Source organism: Trematomus bernacchii, unplaced genomic scaffold (genome assembly GCF_902827165.1).
Source record: "Trematomus bernacchii unplaced genomic scaffold, fTreBer1.1, whole genome shotgun sequence".
Taxonomy (NCBI): Eukaryota; Metazoa; Chordata; class Actinopteri; order Perciformes; family Nototheniidae; genus Trematomus; species Trematomus bernacchii.
This window is the reverse complement of record NW_022987641.1, coordinates 542,883-549,159: the sequence shown is the minus strand read 5'-3', so window position 1 is coordinate 549,159 and position 6,277 is coordinate 542,883. Positions and strand designations below refer to the sequence as shown.

At 42.2% G+C, this 6,277-nt stretch overlaps 1 non-coding gene across 1 annotated transcript; it reads left to right on the top strand.

Annotated features, from left to right (window-relative positions):
* Window positions 1-5,651: 5,651 nt before the first annotated feature.
* Window positions 5,652-5,724, top strand: trnak-cuu. The gene has a single exon. It is a non-coding gene; the product is annotated as a tRNA-Lys (tRNA).
* Window positions 5,725-6,277: the final 553 nt, after the last annotated feature.

Here is a 6,277-nt window from a genome sequence, read left to right as displayed (position 1 = left end):
GTTCTGGTGAGGAATGATTTAAAGAGGCCTTATTGGCTTGGGGGTTTCCCTCTCCTGTCGTGTGTTATGTCGTTTTCTGTCAAATCCTTGTTATCCCAGAGGGAGTTTCTCTCCCACTCCCCCCTGAAACGCCTCCATTGGACTCCTTTGTTTAATTCAGGAACATAGTGACATCACTCTGTAACACTCTGTGCTTCTATTGGCTCATGCTCCAACACATGTTACGTGATAGGCTAAGGGGCGGGACAGCTCTAAACGATTGACGCAACAGAGCCGGCCAGCTGACCAATCAGAGCAGACTGGACTCTGGTTTCAGACAGAGGGTGAAAAGAGGTGCTGCAGCATGAGAAAAATAAAGAGCTTTTAGAACATTAAAGAGACATGTCACAGTAGAGACACTACATACTGATATACACCTGAACATCAGCAGGAGAGGACTCTTTAAAGTAGAGACACTACATACTGATATACACCTGAACATCAGCAGGAGAGGACTCTTTAAAGTAGAGACACTACATACTGATATACACCTGAAAATCAGCAGGAAAGGACTCTTTAAAGTAGAGACACTACATACTGATATGAACCTGAACATCAGCAGGAGAGGACTCTTTAAAGTAGAGACATTACATACTGATATGAACCTGAACATCAGCAGGAGAGGACTCTTTAAAGTAGAGACATTACATACTGATATGAACCTGAACATCAGCAGGAGAGGACTCTTTAAAGTAGAGACACTACATACTGATATGAACCTGAACATCAGCAGGAGAGGACTCTTTAAAGTAGAGACATTACATTCTGATATGAACCTGAACATCAGCAGGAGAGGACTCTTTAAAGTAGAGACACTACATACTGATATGAACCTGAATATCAGCAGGAGAGGACTCTTTAAAGTAGAGACATTACATACTGATATGAACCTGAACATCAGCAGGAGAGGACTCTTTAAAGTAGAGACACTACATACTGATATGAACCTGAACATCAGCAGGAGAGGACTCTTTAAAGTAGAGATATTACATACTGATATGAACCTGAACATCAGCAGGAGAGGACTCTTTAAAGTAGAGACATTACATACTGATATGAACCTGAACATCAGCAGGAGAGGACTCTTTAAAGTAGAGACACTACATACTGATATGAACCTGAACATCAGCAGGAGAGGACTCTTTAAAGTAGAGACATTACATACTGATATGAACCTGAACATCAGCAGGAGAGGACTCTTTAAAGTAGAGACACTACATACTAATATGAACCTGAACATCAGCAGGAGAGGACTCTTTAAAGTAGAGACATTACATACTGATATGAACCTGAACATCAGCAGGAGAGGACTCTTTAAAGTAGAGACACTACATACTGATATGAACCTGAACATCAGCAGGAGAGGACTCTTTAAAGTAGAGACATTACATACTGATATGAACCTGAACATCAGCAGGAGAGGACTCTTTAAAGTAGAGACATTACATACTGATATGAACCTGAACATCAGCAGGAGAGGACTCTTTAAGGATAAAAAAGGTGGGTTTTCTGCATGTTTGTGTTTTAAAGGAAATGTAAGTGACACAGGAAAATGACGGTACAAAGTGCAAACACACATACCCTAATGTTTGCATCTTGTACTGGCAGCACATCAGTGTATTGTGTTCATTCAACTAGAACACCTGTTCAACAGAGCTGCCCAGCTTTAGACCTTGAACCTCGACCCTGAGCCGACCTTTGACTTAAAGTATTTTTGAGCAGAGTGGCTGTAGGAGTGAAAACCTCAGAGGGAGCTCACTGACGGTGTGTTGATGTAACATATGTGCTGCTTGGCTCAGTGTGACGGTACCTGGGTTTGTGCAGAAGGGTCCTCTCTGCTTTCTCCATCTTCTGTCCTAATAAAAGCCGGTGGAGGGAGACAGAAGAGATGGACGGAGCGAGAAAGAGGAGGAGGGAGAGATACGCTTGTATGGCTTCCTGATTTATGTGAGGTATAGAAATAGAAAGAGGGCGGGAGAGATAGAGAGGAAAGAGTGGAGACACTTCCCACTGAGCACCAGACATCATTTCATCTTCGGCTGTAACTCATACAGTTCAGAATGCACCACCAATACATACTTACACACCGAAAACAACTGTCAAAGAGGACATATGTATCGCATATCTTTCGAAAACTGGTGAAAGAATGTAGCATAGGGTGTGCTCTATTAGTGCCCTTTTATTTTGTATATGTCATGAAACAAGTATCAAAGTCTCCAACACATCTCTTATTGACATGATTCGCAATTGTCACTTAATTGACACTGCACTTTACATAATTAAACGCACAACATGAGTACATTGATTATAAATTAAGTGTGCTATAAAAATGAGCATAAAATACTATCAATCAATCAATCAATCAATCAATCAATCAATGTTTATTTATATAGCCCAATATCACAAATGTTACATTTGTCTCAGTGGACTTCACAGTTTGTACAGAATATCAGTATGACAATACGACACCCTCTGTCCTTAGACCCTCACATCGTACAAGGAAACACTTCCAAAGAAAAACCCCTTAGTTTAAAGGGGGAAAATGGGAGAAACCTCAGGGAGAGCATCAGAGGACGGACCCCTCTCCCAGGACGGACAGATGTGCAATAGATGCCGTGTGTAAATCGAAGAGATAATACATTTGCAACATAGGTACTCCAAATGTTTGGAAATGCATGTGTCTATAATAATAAGATGAATCCACGAGGATATCCATCCAGGACTTATGATCCAGGACCACAGCAGCAGGCACAGCCACGACTCAAGATCCAGGGCTTGCGATCCAGGACTCAGGACCACAGCAACACGATCAGCCATGACTCCGGATCCCGCCGTATATAGACACCAAAAATAAATTTGGGGAAGCTGGGTTATTCGGAACATGAGAGTACACAGGTAATACTACGGGTTAAACTTGTTTGAGACCAATCAGGGTAAAGCACATTGTAGACTCAGTATGTTAATTTATGTACTGATGTCTTTTGAAATTGTTTTAACGTTTATTTTCATGTTTGGAGTTGGTTCCCTCCCATATGCATGCACACACACCACACCTTCCTCTGCAGAGATTCATTACGATAAGATCTGCTGATATTGGTGGTTTACAGCAGCTCTTACTCACACTGAGCAGTTTTTTCGTAAATGTCCCCTCTGTGGGACGAATAAAGCTATTCTGATTCTGATTACAACACCAGAGACACAGACGTCCTTGAGATCATGTTGGGGCATGTCCATACTGTACGTCCCTACTGGAGGACCAGGACACAGGAGGAGAAACAAAACACTGAGTGACTGCAGAGGAAGTAGGGGGGCTTGCGTTGGCTTTGGGTCGATGTGGTTTCAATCATCACACATCACATCACACATGACTGCAAAGAAAAGAAAGAGAGTGTGATGGAGAGAAAGAGAAAACAGAGAGAGGGAGAGCGGAGACCAAAACAAACAGCAGCTCGACTTCAAACACTCTCAGCCTCCATCACATGTTTTCAGGCTTAATAATGAAAGCTTTTAGTTGTGCTTTGAAGGCGTTACACGTGTTGTTGCTGTTTGCTTTTTGCATACATTATTTTCTCCAATAAGTGGTTTGTAAAGTAAATGAATTACTGACCTGTAGGCTACGTGGGATGAATGGAGGAAAAAGGGAGGGGGAGAACTGGCTGGGAGAAGGAGGCGGTGAGCAGTAGGAAAAACTTTTGAGAGGAAATAAAAACAATGTGAGAGGAGTAGAGCTCCTAAAATAAGCTGTTAGCCACTGACAGTCCAAACATCCAGCAACACGGAGGACAGCTTCCTTATCTTTAGTTCCTCCTCCGTCCGCGCATTCCTCTCAGTTTTATTGCTTTCAGAGAAAACTTCTCCCCTAGCTGCTAAGACCCTACCTCTGATAGGGACTGAGAGATCCAGGGTCACAGTGAGTAATGAGGGAATCGCTGTGTAATGCAACCAAAGCCAGCATTGATTCAACATGGCAGCACCTGTTTTTCTACAGATTTACCTTTCACCGTGCAGACCAGTGAGGATGGCCTAGCGGTCTAAGGCGCCAGACTCAAGGTTGACTCCTTCCTGAGCAATTGGACTTCTGGTCCCCACATGGAGGCGTGGGTTCAAATCCCACTTCTGACAGTGTTTTACCTGGAGGGTACATCTCTTTTGTTTAGCGATACCGGCACCTCTTTCGATTGCACACAGACTGAACAAAATCATGAGAACATATAAAACAGAATTGCTCTAATGTGTGATTTGTCTTTGACTGAAAACACTTATTTTCTCAAACCAAATTTTGCTTTTGGGGTTGGTAGGCCTTGTTCTTGTTATGAACAGCATCCTCTTCTCCGTCACTGCCTTCAATTTCAGTTTGCAAGTCACTGATGAAGTCTAAATTGAGTAATAATTTCATGTGTTTTACCTGCAGGCTAGGTTTTCCTTGTATGGCTCCTTAAAAGAGGTCATCAATATTATTATTATTATAATTTACAAATACTATCACACCAGGAGAGGTGAAAAATTGCCGCCCACTTCACTTATGCGGCTTTCACACCAGCGCTTTTCCCTTTCTAGCTCCTAGCTAGAGCTTTTCTGGTTCAGCTCCGGTTTCCCTTTTCAGCTCCCGCTCTGTTCACACCGCCCAGAGCTGCCGCTGCTGCGTCATGACGTCACCGTTTACATCGCTGATTTTCTCCCCAACGGAGCTCAGATCAACAACAACGGGCCGGGGACTGCGTCGGGTCGATGATCGTGTTGCTTTTAATCATACGAAGCCAGATTAAATTAAATAACGACTTCTCCAACCTTATACTTTTCTCCAGAGTGCCGTGGTTCATTGTTTATTAATGTGTTTCAGCGGCATTTACCGACCGCTGCAGTGCTGGCTGCTCTTCCACGGGAGTTTATTGTCCCGTTAGCTCCGGGTTAGCTCACAGTATTCACTGTCTGACTGTCACACAAGCAGCTGATACATATCCCCAGTTCCCCTTAAGTGAATGTGTGTCAGTCTGAATTGACGCTGTTTGGCATCACAACGCTGTTATGAAAGTTTCTCTGGTATAACATGGGTGATGTTAGCATAGCAACCGAAGCTAAACTGACTACTTGCTAAGCCGTTTTCTACAGGCACATTTTACCGGCGTATTTTTCATTATGATTCTACTTGTGATAGTCGGACATGACAACCTAAATAACAAACAAAACGTCTGCCTGCTCTCCACAATGATCAATAACAGCGAACGGATGGTCAAAGTAAGGTACAAATAAACAGAATCACACGAAGCCTGGTTAGTGTTGCCTGACTTTATAAAGTGTGTTTTTTTTTTATAAGTGTGTGGTTGCCTTCTAGTCACTTTGCTCAGCGCTACTGCTTGTAGGCAGGCATGACGAGACTCTTCAGTCGACCCATGTTCAGGGGAGGTGGGTTTAATTTCCTGCACGCCTCGACGTAAGAGAGACGTAAGCGACACCGCGTCATAGCTCCGAAGCTCTTGCCTCTAGACCGACAATTTTTTGGAGCTGGAAGTGAACCGCATTCCGGAGCTATGACGCGGCGCCGCTGCGGTGTGAACAGGAAAAACTGGCGCTTTTCCAGTGTGTCGGCGGTGTGAAAGGGGCATTAGTGACCAGCCTGGCTAGCTCAGTCGATAGAGCATGAGACTCTTAATCTCATGGTCGTGGGTTCGAGCCCCACGTTGGGCTCAAATATTTTATGATGTATTAATCCTAGATCTTCAGATATGTTGTTTCGGAACTTTGAACCTTTTATGGAGGACGGAACATGACATAAGTATAAATAAAGAAAGAAAGGTGTAAATAAATGTATGAATAAATACAGGAATAAATACGGAAATAAATACAGGAATAAAGAAATACAGGAATAAATAAATGTGGAAATAAATACATAAATAAATAAATGTGGAAATAAATACACAAACAAATAAATAAAATAAATAAATGAATGCATAAATAAATATGGAAATAAATAAATTAATGTATAAATAAATACATACAACTTGAGAATTAAACACAACACACATTATTATAAATCTTTAATATATTTCTACATTTACGTTCACTTACATTTATTTATTTATGTATTTCTGTGTCCATATGCTAATGAGGTCGGCGGTCCTAACCTGAAGCAGGATTGGTTACAGGAGTGTGATCATTTCTGGCAGATTGGGTTTAGCAGAAGTGGCATGATTTTGTTCTCAGGAGGAGACTTTGAGAGAGTATTACCCAAAAAGTACAC